The sequence below is a fragment of the Schistocerca serialis genome, chromosome 6 (genome assembly GCF_023864345.2).
Source record: "Schistocerca serialis cubense isolate TAMUIC-IGC-003099 chromosome 6, iqSchSeri2.2, whole genome shotgun sequence".
Taxonomy (NCBI): domain Eukaryota; kingdom Metazoa; phylum Arthropoda; class Insecta; order Orthoptera; family Acrididae; genus Schistocerca; species Schistocerca serialis.
Window position 1 is genome coordinate 343,021,022 of NC_064643.1, and position 15,356 is coordinate 343,036,377.

The window sequence follows — 15,356 nt, forward strand, 5'->3', positions numbered from 1 at the left end:
AATCGGTAACCTCCTCTCAATTAACCACCGGTAAATTCAAGAGACTCTCTCAATCGCAACTATATTTCTAACCATTTTTTAAAGTTGAAGTCTTTCCGTAGCCATAACTGCTAACTTCTACATTGGTTTGGTTCATGTATTATATTGGGTTTTTCGTGCATTTGGACTTTGCGAATTCATCAGCTTATACCTTTACTTTATCCTACCATGTGTACCTTGCCTCCATGTTTGAGTACTCAATCTTTGTTTCATTTAAAACATGCCCCATTCACTTATATTACATTTTTCTCAGTAGCTACGTTGCATATGTTTGGAACGCTTATATTTATCTTTCATAGCAAATTTTCAGCAGTCCACGTAAGGCAATGGTAATACAGTTCGAGTTATACGGCGTCTGAGACGACGTAATCGTAAATTATTCTTTTCAGCACGCAACCTATTTTCAGATTATTAGTGCAGGTTGGTTGATTCGGGGGAGGAGACCAAACAGCGAGGTCATCGGTCACATCGGATTAGGGAAGGATGGGAAAGGAAGTCGTCCGTGCCCTTCCAAGGGAACCATCCCACCATTTGTCTGAAGCGATTTAGGGAAATCGCGGAAAACCTAAATGAGATTGGCCGGACGCGGGTTAGAACCGTCATCCTCCCAAATGTGAGTCGAATGTGCTAATAACTGCGCCACCTCGCTCGGTAATTAGTGTAGTCACAACAGATGACAAATAAATCTGTCCTGCACAAATCGAGCATATAAGGTATGATTTACCACACTATGACGCAATTATGAATGAGGTTTGCAGTTAATCCTCCAGTTCAGTGTATAAATTCTGAGTGACACCACTTCCCTTCCCACTGCCCCCCCCCCCCCTTCTTTCCCCCTCTTAGCTGAGTTCTGCTTAAGCCTTTCCATCTTCGAATTAAATTTTCGAAGTCATATGGCGTTATTAATGGGTTATATCCAGTGTATCGGGGTATATTTCAATGCATAAACTGGGTTCATCATCTTGTGTAAAAACTCAGGTGCAATTTTGAAACGAATAGTAGATGTACAACGTTTCCAATTACAAGCCACAGGTACTGTGGATACACATTTTGTGTCTTTAATTCAGTGGTTTCCTTTGTGTTGTACGTCCTCATACCTTGAATACTGCTGATTCTTCCACCTTTAAGGCCCTCACTGACAAAGCTGTCGCCAGACCAAGAGCGATTCCTTGTGCTGGAAGTTATCAGTCACAACTGTTGATGATTTTTAGTCAAAATTTAAGCAACGGCTGTGTTCGACTCCGAGACCCACCATTTTTTTTTATTTTTATAGTTGTACTTGACAAAGACGCTATCCCTAGACCACGGAGAAAACTCCTCCAAACGTAATTTTACGTTTACAGTTATTAATTTGCAAAAATACAACTTTGTTATCAAGTGCTACATGTAACAAGCTGTAATAAAGTAATTCCAATACAACCTATTACACAGCGTGTCCCTGGAAGAATGGTCATTTTCAAAGATGAAGAACCATCATTTGAAGCAAAGACGTCTAGTAAACATGGGCCGTAAAATGCACACCTGAAGAGTTATGAACATTATTTCAGTAGACATGTTGCACTATAAAAAAGATGAACTAGTTCTCATAGGTCTGACGACACGCACTTTAGAGCCCATGTTTACTATACTTTTTTGCTTCAAATGATCGTCCCTGTCGCATCCCTGAAAATTGACCATTCCTCCTAGGACATCCTGTGTAAGGGTATAAAGGGAGCGATAAATAAATGTTTTTTGACAACCATAATTTATACTTTTTCGACCCGCACACTAACCACGTGGAGATGGATTACCCAAGATTTCATACTGGCCGTTGCGATCCTCGTCAAGACGTTCAGTAGCTCTAATTGCAATATGTTGGAGCTTCATATAATAATGAATGCCAGAGATCATACACAGGGTGATCCATCTGCCTCTAGCGATGGGTTTTGTGCAACCTACAATGTCTTCAAATACCACATGCAAGATTCACATTCCCTTGCTCGCTACGTATGTCCTACAGAAAAAAATTAAGAGGACTTTTTTGCAGGAAATTTATTATAGCTAAATTTTGTACAGGGATACGTTCCCGCTAGAGGCAGTAGTTCTCATATTATTCATGAAAGACATATAATAGTGACCTTCAAACGAGTTTTTCTTAAACAACTCAAAAACACTGGGGTCGAGAGAAAACGTATTCCAGTATAAAATTTAACTACATTAAATTTCCTACAAAAAAGTCCCGTTCATTTTTTCTGTAGGACTGGTACTTTGCATGTAGCGAGAGAGAGACATGAAAATCACGCATGTGGTTTTCTAAGGCGTTGCTGATTCCATAACATCCATCGGTAGGATCAGCCGAATCACCACGTATAGTTCTGTAGTATTCCTAATCATCTGTGTATTGGCGTGTGTGTACGCTCGAATAACCCCGATGTTACGCGGCGCAGATAAATTTCGCGTCACTGCAGATGTATGCTAGCAGGGCAGGAGAGAACAATGGCAGCAGCAGAGAAGGTGGCGATAGCATCGCGTGGACGCGTTAATTGTGAGCGGGGCCATTCTCTGGCTACAGCGCGCCTAGCGGGGTTAACAGCGCAGACATGCCGCCCAGGTCCACCGCGGCTGCAGCACCTGGCGCCAGTCTACTGAGTGCGGGGCGGCTGGTTTCCCGTCCAAATCAGTAAATATCTGCGTACATACTACGCAAGCCACCGTAATGTGCTTAGCGAAGGGTACGTTGCACCACTAGTGTTTCCTGTTCCCCTCACAAATGGAGCGATGGCCTGAATTCCTTTATCTTTAGTTGTCCTTACGCGAGATGTACGTTGGTGACAGTAGAATAGTTAGCGAGTAAGCCTCAAACGCCCGTCCTGTACATTTTCTCAATAGTGTTCCCCGAAAAGAACGTCGCCTTCCCTACAAGGATTCCAATTTTAATTCATGTGCTGCCGATAACAAATCTAGCAGCCCCCTTGAATTCCTTCGATGTCTTCCGTTAATCTGACCTGGTGGGGATTCCAAACACTCCAGCAGTACTCAAGAACGGGTCGCGCTAGTGTTCTGTACGCAGTATCCTTTATAGGTCATCTACACGTCCTAAAATTTTCCCAATAAACCGAATTCTGCCCGTCTCCTTACGTGGTCGTTCCATTTCATATCGCTTACATACGACGGTCCCTCCAAAACAAATGGACACTATTTTTGTAAAAATACAGTTTTCATTCTGCATGTGTGACAGTTTTACAGTGTGTAGATACATCCTTCCCGCTTGTTTTCAAACTTAGTTCAAGCTGTTCCCGTGAGTGGCACCGTCACAGCATTTCTTCAAGATGGCTGCTACACTTGACGTTCGTCAGAAGCAACGCGCTGTCATAGAATTCCTGTGCTGTGAAAACGAGACAGTGGGAAACATCCACAAGAGGTTGAAAAAGGTGTATGGAGATGCAGCTGTCGATCGCAGTACAGTTAGTCGGTGGGCGAGCAGGTTTGATGAAATGGGGCACGGCAATATTGAGGATTGTCCTCGCAGCGGCAGGCCTTGGACTGTACACACTCCAGACAATGTGCAGAGAGTTAACGAATTGGTCACTGCTGACAGACGCATCACAGTGAACGAATTGTCACGCTACGTTGGGATAGGGGAAGGAAGTTTTTGCAGAATACTGAAAGTGTTGGCGTTAAAAAAGGTTTGTGCCAGGTGGGTTCCCAGGATGTTGACAGTGGCTCATAAAGAAACAAGAAAAACGGCATGCAGCGAACTTTTGGAACAGTACGAGAATGGTGGAGATGAATTTCTTGGAAGAATTGTGACAGGTGATGAAATATGGCTCCATCATTTTTCACCACAGACGAAGAGGCAATCGATGGAGTGGCATCATGCAAATTCACCCAAGGAAAAAAAACTTCAAAACCACACCTTCTGCTCGAAATGTTATGGCTACGGTGTTTTTCGATTCCGAAGGACTCTTGCTTGTGGACATCATGCCAAGTGGAACCACCATAAATCCCGATGCATATGTGACGACACTGAAGTAACATCAAGCTAGACTGAGTCGTGTTCGACCACATCGGCAAAAGCAGGATATTTTGCTGTTGCACGACAATGCACGGCCACATGTCAGTCAAAAAACCATGGAAGCGATCACAAAACTCGGATCGACAACACTGAAACACCGGCCTTGCAGTCCTGACCTGGCTCCACGTCGCTATCATCTCTTTGGGAAACTGAAAGACTCTCTTCGTGGAACAAGGTTTGAAGATGATGACTCCTTTGTGCACGCTATCAAACAGTGGCTCCAACAGTTTGGTCCAGAATTTTACCGTGCGGGTATACAGGCGCTGGTTCCAAGATGGCGTAAGGCAGTTGAGAGGCATGGAAATTGTGGAGAAATGAAAATATTGTTCCTAAAGGATGTATCTACACACCGTAAAACTTTCAGACATGTAGAATAAAAGATGGAGTTTTTTAAAAACATTTCTTTTGGAATGATCCTCGTATTTAATCGACGTGACTTTGTCAAGCAGCCGGCCGAAGTGGCCGTGCGGTTAAAGGCGCTGCAGTCTGGAACCGCAAGACCGCTACGGTCGCAGGTTCGAATCCTGCCTCGGGCATGGATGTTTGTGATGTCCTTAGGTTAGTTAGGTTTAACTAGTTCTAAGTTCTAGGGGACTAATGACCTCAGCAGTTGAGTCCCATAGTGCTCAGAGCCATTTGAACCATTTTGTGTCAAGCAGTACACTAATAATGCTGTATTCGAACATTACTGGATTGTTTTTCCTATTCATCTGTATTAACTTGCATCTTCTTACATTTAGAGCGAACTGTTATCCATCACAACAACTAGAACTTTTGTCTAAATTGTCTGGTTTCCCCCTACAGTCACTTAAGGACGAAATTTTCCCGTATACCATAGCATCATCAGCAAACAGTGGCAGATTCCTGCTCATCCTATCCGTCGGTTCATTTAAGTGTATTGAGAGCAAAAGCAGTCCTGTCACACTTCAGTGGGGCACTCCCTGCTATACCCTTGTCTCTGACGAAGACTCACCGTCGCGGACAACATACAGGGTTCTGTTACTTAAGAAGCCTTCGAGACGCTCAAATATCTCTGAACCTACTTCATATGCTCGGAAACTATTGCTTACGCTCGGGCCTTCGCGCAGTGGAGCATCGTGTCACGGTCCAGCAGTTGGACAGGATAAAGGCAAAAATTTATTACAACCAGTCCATTGCCATTACTTGTGTTTGAGTAGAATCTCTCATGAAGACACAGAGCGTGAGAGGTGGAATAAAAATTACGTTGGACGAAGAACAGGTTGAAGAAAGGAAATATAAGAAAGAAGTGGCTTACAAAGTACTTGTTCGACCAGTTCTTAAACATTGCTCATCTCTCTGGGATCCTTCCACGTAGGAGTAATAGAAGAGATAAGATCGAACAGCAACGCATTTCGGCACAAATTCGTTTAGCCGGCGAGAGAGCGTTACAGAGATTCTCAACAAACTCCACTGGCAGAAGCTATAGAAAAGCATTGTGTATCAAGAAGTGATTTACTATACAAATTCCATATGGCTCTAAGCACTATGGAACTTGACATCAGAGGTCATCAGTCCCCTAGAACTTAGAACTACTTAAACCTAACTAACCTCAGGATATCACAAACATCGATGACCGAGGCAGGATTCGAACCTGCGACCGTAGCGCTCGCGCGGTTCCAGACTGTAGCGCCAAGAACCGCTCGACCACTCCTGCCGGCGACACAAATTCCAAGAGTGTACGCTCCGCGAAGGGTCGGACGACATATTTCTTCCTGTCACATATATCTCGTGAATTTTTAGACATTATAGTTAACAGGCCTAAAGAGATTTACAGACAATCATTCTTCCCATACGCCATTCGCGAATGAATCAGAGAAGGGGGGCGGGGGGGGGGGGGGGGATCAGATAATGGTACCAGAAGCACTCTCCGCGAGACGTCGCCAGATGGCTTGCGCAGTATCGGTGTAGATGTAGAAGATTGTGGGTACCATTAAGAACGTCACAAGAGCAAAATAAAGAGTGAATTACGAGAGTGATATTCTGTATAGACGTGTTAATTGATGTATATAACGAATGTTGCGCTGCTCTATTGTCGCAAGAAGTGTGTGCAATACACATACAAACGCAAATCGAGAAGGTGGAGAATAAAAGGCAGCCTTACCTTTACAATTCAATCCGCGGAAGGATAGTACGTATTACTCCAATGAAAGATAGCTGAAAACCCGAAATGTATCTTTCCATAAATAAAGCTGTATAAAAAATGATGGTTACCATACTTCAATAAAAGAATAGGTCTGAAACATTTATTTATTACACACTTGTCATGTTCTGTAGATACCTGAAATGAAACTTTAGGCATGTGTGGTTCTTTTGTCTGATTCTCCACGCATGCCTCTAACTGTTAGAAATTCTGTTACAATTTCTTAGAAACACAACTGCAGCCAAAGATCTAGCGTGAAATATAGGAGCCAACGCAAGGCACTGGAAACAAACCACCATTGTATGGTTGCTCCAGGTTTTCGCATCTCTTGTCATGATACTAGAACGTGGTGCTAAGATACGCAATGTCTTATTACAAAATCGTTCATGAACGATCGCGATACAAGACTAATGTTCCGATATAACTTTAAATACATGTATGGGATATGAATATATAGCGTATGATACAAAATTCGATGTTATACGGTATGAAAGTGTATTCCTAGAGGAATTCGGTTTACATTAATTTTCAAGTCGGAATCAATGATGATGATGTGTTTAATCGGAGCACTCCGTTCATGGTTGTTCTGGGTGTATGTCGGCTTATATCAGAACATCTTACAGGTAGTAAGCCTAATTATTATTACAGATTGTGAAAAATTACATGTAGACTTAATATGGTTTCAATCCTGATTAGTGCGAACAGGACTCGAATACTGAGAGCTCCGCACCCATACAGACAGGTATGTAGACCGTTCATCTGTTCCAGGAAAAGAACATCTCGATTATTTTTGGGTACTATCGACACTGGTACTGGCAAGATATCGGTCCCAAGGATTCCAAGGCCCTGGAGCATGTTCGAATTTCAAGTTAACTTTATGTAACAAATGAGAAAAGAAATATTTTTTCGTTCGTTGTAATTACAGATTTACAATTTTCTGATTTTTTTTCCCCTTTACTTGTACTGTGAGCTTCGCTTCTTGCCAAATTTATTGATTCTAGGTCAAATAGAAGTACACTATGGGCTTGGACGAGTGAGTTTGCGAGTATCAAAATATGAGACATAAATGACCGTAGCTTTTCATTGCATTGTCGTTGTCTTAGAATCTTCAATATTTTTACCCCATCAAGGAATTGTAGACGTTAGTATGTGACTTAAATTTCAACTTGAAAATGTGACCTGGTAGTCAGAGAGGCAGGATAAGACAACGCTTGTGGACGGGGCCGTAATCAGCTACCGTTGGCTGCAGTAAACACATACACTTTATTTGAGGAAATAATTTTCAACAATCATTTTAAAGGAATTTACTACACTGACGGCTGAAGACCTTATTAAGAAAGAATTCAAAATTATTTGTCGGCTGAAGGCCACAAGCAATTTCGGAAATACTCAACGGCTGAAGGTCTGAATTACAAGTGACGAAGACAATTAAACGTTAAAACATTAAGGTAAATTTTAAACAATTATGGAAACTTGACCATGTAAGATAGAGTGATCCACAGACAGTGCTCCCGGATCGACCTGAGGAAGGTCACTAAAGTTATGCAAGCGGTGAGACTTGCAGCCAAGAGTAATGTTCACCTAAGGAGGGCAACTCAAACTAGACATGGTTTAAACGCCGATCAACCCTCTTACCAAATCCACCTAACGCCAGATAACCAGTTCAACGATGAAATAGTTTAGGCGAAGGTGAAGTGACAGATAGCACTGCGTCTCCAGAATCTAGGGTTTAAAACACCGAAAGACAGAAGGAACTACTATAACCAAGGTAGACAAGGAAAACAATTATCCATACCTTAATCAAGAAAGCTGTCTAATTACTCGCAATGCCAGACACCATCGGTAAGTCGAGGAAAAGTACACTGCCGCAAATTACGCTGACCTCCAGGGCAGGTAACTGGGGCGTTAGCGGCCACTAGGCAGTAAGATACCGCTGGTTGCACTTCACCAATAATAACACTCAATTCAAACTAATATCAAGCAGTAGAAGGCGGCTAATAGCTTCCGCCAACCTGACTCCACTTGTTACGGTTGGTCTCACCGACCCTGGGAGCAGCAACACGCAAAAACCAACTAGATCTCAAACAGTGGAGGTTTCACTACTGGATAAGGTTGACTCAAACTTCAAACATTCCCGGTCGTCGGCTACAGCCCCTCAGTCCGACAGTGCCTGCACGCTACCAGCAGTCCCGGCCTGGCCTTGCGCTGCGGATCTCCTCGCTGCTCCGTCCGAAGCCGAACTGCCCGACACACAACACGACCCGGAAAAATCGGCGGTCGCAACGAAGATAGTACCACAGTACTGGCTATCGATAACCGCTGCTACTGCCACTCGCGGAAAAACAATATTAGCAAACTCAGTGGGGCCATTAACACAAGAAGGAAACGAGACGCCACTACCGCTATTACAAGATGCCAAGTTATGAAAGGCAAGAACGCGAGCCGCACACGGCTCAGATACATCTACCCACACCTGAGGAAAATGGTTTTTAACAACTGGACAGACAGATAGATAAACTGACAACAGAGTTCCGTTTTACCTACTGAGGTACGAAACCCTAAAAACGAACAGAACACTGCTTAAGTAGATAACACATACCAGTTAACAGATTGACAGTGATAGAACTTGAACCTATTCTGACAGAGCTGACTATAGGCCACAATGATAAGTGGGCACGTCTCAGTTTTGACCTTGAAATAATCACGCTATAGCCCCTCTCGCTATAGCCCCTCTCGCTGAAAATGCAGTAAATATATGAGTGTAATTCGCAACAGTCAGTATCTGCTTATAATATGAGTGGTCAACTACGAGTCTCCGGCGCAAATAATGTAAGCATTGACGAGACAGCAAACGTCCTACCTAAATGATCTCTGTAATGAGTGGTATTGTTCTCTGAGCGATGTCTCCAGAGCACCGAACTGAAAACGAACTGCGCAGCAGAATGTTTGCGCGAACTCTTGAGCTCCGCTTTCCCATTGCTCTCTTCGCTTCTCGGTGAAAGAAACCAACGCGCTCTCTTTTTACGACCCAGGTGTGAATTTTTTTCCTCACGCTAGTGCGACCTACCCACGCGATCCAGCACCATTTGCTCCAAGGACGTTTCATAAGCTCAGTTACAGAAAAGCACTTAGCCACCCATCCAGTATATTGCTAATCCTAAAAATGACGGACAAGTATCATTCGAGAAAATGCTGTATGAAAGACACTTTTTTTATACTACCAAGGTCGGAGTTCAAATATCATCTTATTTTCCTCCGACTAGTTTTGAAATAGCGTCAGCATTTGGAAGGCTTAAAATCATAATATTAACTGTATACTGGAGATGGGGGGGATGGTCATTTGCACGTTCTTTGTGCAAGTCTGAACTGCCAGATGATGGCGCTATTCGAAAATAAAGTATTAAGAGCAAGTGGTATAAAAAAATGTCTTTGACACAACACATCGAAGCCGTGGAGCACAGTTTAAAGATATCAAGAAAATTGCCTGAAGCCACATTTCGTTGAAACTTTGTCTGACGGTTTTATGCGATCCAAGCTGAAGTATTCACCGACTACAATGGAGACGTATTATTTGGTAAGATACACGGAGGTGACAAAAGTCGTGGGACAGAGGTATGCACCTATACAGATGGCAGCAGTATTGCGTACAGAAGGTGCTAGTGTCGCTGAGCATTGGCGGACTGTCATTTGTACTCAGGTAAATGTAAATGTCGTGTGACTAGGGCCTCCCGTCGGGTAGAACGCTCGCCGGATGCAAGTCTTTCGATTTGACGCCACTTCGGTGACTTGCGCGTCGATGGGGATGAAATGATGATGATTAGGACAACACAACACCCAGTCCCGGAGCGGAGCAAATCTCCGACCCAGCCAGGAATCGAACCTGGGCCTTACGATTGACATTCTGTCGCGCTGACCACTCAGTTACCGGTGGCGGACTGTACTGAGGTGATTCATGTGAAAAAGTTTCCGACATCTTTATGGGCACACGACGGGAATGGTAGATGCAGTTAGACCCATGGGACATTCCATCTCGGAAATTGTTACGGAATTCAATATTCCGAGATCCACAGTGAACCGAAATACTAAATTTCAGGCGTTATCTCTCACTTCGGACAACGCGTTTTTGTAGAGTTGTCAGTGCTAACAGACAAGCAACACTGCGCGAAATAACCGCAGGAATCAATGTGGGATGTACGACTAAAGAATACGTAAGGGCAGTGTGTCGAAATCTGCCGTTAATGGGCTATGGCGGCTGACTACCGAGGCGAGTGCCTTTAACAACAGAACGACATCGCCTGCAGCGCCCCTCATGGGCTGGTGACCACATCGGTTGGATCCTAGGCAACTGGAAGACAGTGTTCTGGTCAGGTGAGTCCTGATTTCGGTTGGTAGAAACTCATGGCACGGTTCTAGTGTTGCGCAACCCCCACGAAGCCATGGACCCAAGTTGTCAACAAGATACTGTAGAAGTAGGCGGTGGCTCCATAGTGGAGTGGCCTGTGTTTTGTGTAATGACTGGAAATATTTATGTTAGGCTACTTGGACACCATCTCCAGCCATTCATGGACTTCATGTTTCCAAACAACCACTTAATTTTTATGGATGACAATGTGCCGTGTCACCGGGCCACAGTTGTTCGTGACTGGTTTGAAGAACAATTCGAGAGAATGATTTGGTCATCCAGATCGCCCGACATGAGTACCATATATTATTATGGGACATAATCGAGAGCTCAGTTCATGCACACAATCCTGCAGCGGCAGCACAATTATGGACAGCTATAAAGGAAGCATGGTTCAATATGACTCGAGGAATTTCCAGCAACTGGTTGAGTCCACGACACGTGGAGCTGCTGTACTACGCGTGGTCCAACTTGATATTAGGATGTATCCTGTATCTTTTTTCACCACTGCGTAATGTCGCAACTCACGGTTGTGTGGTGTCTCTCGACTCTATGGTTAGAATAAGCCTATTGAACCGTGGAGGCTGGCGCTAGGGTGTTCGACTTGCATCGCTGATATCGATATTCGGATGTCCTGCTATCTTTGACTGCTCCCCCGGCTAGCTTTCAGGATGAACGTGTGAGTCTCCGGTCGTCGTTCAACGAGCCAACTTGTGTTGAAAACAAGCCCGCGTCCCTAACTGTGGTGCATGTGCCTCGCCGTGCTCGCTGGTCTTGTCTTTTGGCGCGCCGGATGTACGGTAATGATCATTGGGCGCCTTGACGTGCAAAATTGTGGTGGTTTAGTCGTCTCACGCTGAACAGCTTCCCAGCTCGTAATTTGCAAGCTCCAACTTACGTACGACTTTTATTCTGTGTTTAACTAAGAAGATTGTTGAAACTTATTGTGGCATGGGTAACTGCCGGAAATGATTCTGAACTTTGTTCCATAGTGGCTATTTTAAGGAGGCTTATGTTCCTCATTCCGTTTTGATCATCCATGGAGTGTGTGTTTTATGTGGTTTTCATGCAAATTTTAACTTGTTTTAGGACACATTGTCCGCTTTGGAACTGGCTGCGGTTGTGTACGTTCCCGGCTGCCGTAGAGTTAATGGTTCAATCATTTGTCACGGCAGCATTTGATATGTCTATTTAATCTTCAAAGTGCCTTAAGGCAATTGGAAGTGATCTCTAAGTTTCCTGCTAACTTACTGGGAGACGGGTAATGTTAGAGTATTGCTCCTTAAGAATTTGGGGGCGTGCTTATTATATATCCCAGCGTGGCTGTGATTTGATCTTGTTTTCATTGCAGTCTATTTGTGCTGCAAGCCATTTGTTGAGACTGCTTGTTCTCTGGTGTCAGCGCGTTTATGGATTCTTGTCAGGACCGCTCATTGTGGGGCTGGTCGGATAATATATAAATATATACCGCATGCTATGTGATCCTGTGCACAACACTGCTGTGGGCCTTAACGCCGTTCTCTAAAGTTAAATGTTGTACGAGAAAAAAATTAACCCTTTGAAGCCATGAGTAGGGTCACCATGCATGCTCGAATAGCTCAGATGGTAAAAAACTGTCTGTGATATGCTCTCTTGTGGATTACTCTTGAACAGGTCGCACTTAGTGTTTTGTACACAATTTCCTTTGCAGACACAACGCACTTTACCCAACAAATTGAAGCGTTCCATTCGTTTTCCTTACCATCCGCGCGGGAAGTGAGGGTGTGTGGTACTGTAGGGTGTGATCTCGGCTGCGGGATCTGGACGTAAAGTTGGCGGGCCCCTTGTAACCATCCGATGTACCTTGCTAATATTGGCGTTTCTGTAAGTCATTTTCTTGGTTGAGTTTTTACTAGACCTTCTTATTTAACACGTATTTTAAACATTTGTGTATCTTTAATGAACATGCAACTTGTTATTATTTCTGTGTGCAAGTTTTGTGACCGTGGTTGGCTCACCTTGTATTTTTAGTATAAGCATGTTTCACTCTGGACCTTTATGTGGGCAGTTCAGTTTTATTAAGCTTTAAGACCTCTTGTTGTTTATGAAGTTGTGGTATTGTGTGGCTGTATAACTTCGGTTGGAAGTGTATAATGTTATCAGTCTTTTGAGATGTGGTTAAACAAGAACGATTGTTTGTGATTGATTATTCACCGTACGTACTATCAATGATTTTGGTTGCGGACGCAAAATAATATGATTCTTTCTCGTATTTATGCAATTCAATTAAAGTGAAGATTTGTATATTGCACCAGTAAGAGGGAAAATGTCCGAACTGAAGTTTATAATAAATTTGTTTTGAGTCAAATTAAAATTGTACAATAATCACAAACTTGTCCCTCACCAGTTATCCCGGGCTTCCTACATCCTCTAATAACTGTGGTGAGACTGTAATTTTGATTTTCTGAAGAATTGAGTAGTACCAGGGTTCACCTATGTACGGCTGGGGAGGTGAGAAGTGGTGATGTACCAGTCTCTGCACCAGTGCCCTATGTTGAATCCCAAACCTCTTTAAGTAAGGCTGTTCAGATGATGTTCAGAAGTGTGTGAATTCCTAAGGGACCAAACTGCTGAGGTCATCGCTCGCTAGACTTATACACAACTAAAACTAACTTATGCTAAGAACAACACGCACACCCATGCCCGAGGGAGGACTCGAAACTTTGGCGGGAGGGGCCGCGCAATTCGTGACATGGTGCTTAAACCGCACGGCCACTCCGCGCGGGAAGTGAGGGTGTGTGGTACTGTTGGGTGTGATCTCGGCTGCGGGATCTGGACGTAAAGTTGGCGGGCCCCTTGTGACCATCCGATGTGCTGGCAACATGTTTCACCTTCTCCACTCTGCCACATAAACACGATGTTACACTTATTCACGAACTTGTTATAATCTCCTACACTCAACTGATTCACTTACAAGAAACAACATTTACACTTTTGGAAGGGATAGTGCTAATCCTCAGAAAGAATGAAAATACTGTACTTCCAACTGACACTCTGAATCTACCCCTTCAAGGTTTCTCAGCCGACAGCATAGGGCGTTACTTTATTTGTTATCTAACAGACCAGTGAAAGCAATGTGCCATGCTGGGATTCCAACTTGGCTCTGCAGCTGTGAGTACTTAAGGAAGCGGATGTAAATTTGAGAGGAGCGAAATTCAGATACATGTCTGTCCATGCAATATTTGCTTTTTTTGGGTTTCTATAGTCATTTCATACGGATTCTGGGATAATTCCTTTGAAACAGCAGCGTTTATTTCCTGACCCATCCGGGCTAATTCTCTATGACTGCTGTTTTACCGTAATTTAACCTTTCTTCCTTCCTTTCCTTGGGTTGGATAGAAAAAAGCAATTTCTAACATTAGTTTCGCGGGAAAAGAATTGGGAAAGGAACATCCACGCCTTCCGAATAGTTCAGTGACTTCACAATTACGCTTTACAACATTTTGCCTGGCCGAGCTGATTGTCCTGCAGCCCAACTCACAGTATGAATACGTCACTGCTACTGAAGCCCTGCAACGCTGTATGAACACTTCCGTGGAGTTGTACGAGAGAAAAATTAACCCTTTGAAGCCATGAGTAGGGTCACCATGCAGGCTCGAATAGCTCAGATGGTAAAAAACTGTCTGTGATATGCTCTCTTGTGGATTACTCTTGGACAGGTCACACTTAGCGTTTTGTACACAATTTCCTTTGCAGATACAACGCACTTTACCCAACAAATTGAAGCGTTCCATTCGTTTTCCTTACTATCATCATCACGTGACCGTACTGTTCACATTGATTTGTAGCATTACCGATAAATATGTGAATGGTGTTAAAGGTGTTTGAAAATTATAGCTAATCTTGTAATGGGATGCAGTCGGGTACTTTTTCCTTTTTATAGAGATTATCTTACGATTATCCACGTTTTAAGAATGTTGTCGTTAATCACACCTTGTCTATATTCATTCTAAGTAGGTCAGCATTTTCTTAGTATGAGCCAAAGACTAGGCTTTCCTGCAAACAACAACAACGGTAGCGAACGATCTGATAGTGTTGCTGACCCTATTTGATACATCGTTGTTGTATATCACGAACATTAGATGTCCTAGTAAGCTTCCGCGGTACATATCCAAGTTAACATTTGGCTGCTGCCGTACACCTGCCGTTCATTGTAACGTACTGGGTTCTATTAGCTGAAAATTCTTCACTTGAATCACTAATTTGCGAAGATACTCCGCACTGGTTATTAGTCGACTGTATAGTAGAGATGCGGAAAACCAACGGGTTAAGTCGGTCGGAGTGGCCGTGCGGTTCTAGGCGCTACAGTCTGGAACCGAGCGACCGCTACGGTCGCAGGTTCAAATTCTGCCTCGGGCATGAACGTGTGTGATGTCCTTAGGTTAGTTAGGTTTAATTAGTTCTAAATTCTAGGCTACGGATGACCCCAGAAGTTAAGTCCCATAGTGCTCAGAGCCATTTGAACCATCAGGGGTAAAACTGATATTTTAGTTCTGAATAAGCAGCATTATTCGGAATTTGTTTCATCTCGCTTATAACAGGTGCTTTTTCCTTCTTTTCTACTAACAACTGGGTAAAAAAACGAAATATAAATTAGCCATAGCACCAGTGTTATTGGTTGTTTTGTTGTTGGTTTTTTAATAACCCTTTTAAAAAAAACG